Raw genomic sequence first — 816 nt, forward strand, 5'->3', positions numbered from 1 at the left:
GGCAGGCAGGAGGAATGAAAAGAGAAACTTATAAATGAAAGAGAAAGGCAGGCTTTGCCTTCTGGAATAAGACTCTGCTTGGCCAGCGCACCCCCCCCCCCAGCGTAGCCGTGAGACTCAAGCTTATGAGCGCGAGGGTGGCAGGACAGCCAGCATCTCCTATTTGTCAGCCGGGGATATCTGATGCGATCGTTACTAGAAACCAAACCTAGAGCCCCAAAAAAGCCTTTTAAACAGGGAAGGGAAGGAAACTGAAGCTGCAAGTGAATGGTAGTTCTTGCAGGCTGGAAGTCAGAGGAGGAAGTTCTGCTCTCACTTGGCCAGCACCAACTTTGGGACGCATGCGATGCCTGCACAATTTGGCAGATTTTTTCCCCAAGTTTTCCATGCTTAAACAGCGCTCACTTTTTAAGTGACATACTTGAATGGGTCTCTGTCCTAAGTGGATTCAAGGAAGGAGGGAAAGGGGATATTGCTCTTTCTGGACTCCACACCTCATCTCAGTTATTTTGTTCTGCTATCTCTTCTGCCAGCCATGACCTGTTCTTTGCAACAGTGTTAATAAAAGAGTACAGAACAGATAAAAGTATAGAAAAAACAGGAAAACAGAAAAATCTTAAGCCAGAATTACTAAAAAAATCAAGTGCATGTGTGCATATGTGAGATTACACTCTTAGCTTAACAAAATCAAATACATCACTCGCTGATTCTACACTTGTCTTAGCAGCAGCACTTATCACAGAACAGCAGTTACAGGCTGTAGCTTGGCTGCGCTTCCACAGCGGCCCCGGTTCACGCAGCCCTCCATCAGCAGAA

This window comes from Fulmarus glacialis, unplaced genomic scaffold, assembly GCF_000690835.1.
Source record: "Fulmarus glacialis isolate BGI_N327 unplaced genomic scaffold, ASM69083v1 scaffold3640, whole genome shotgun sequence".
NCBI lineage: Eukaryota > Metazoa > Chordata > Aves > Procellariiformes > Procellariidae > Fulmarus > Fulmarus glacialis.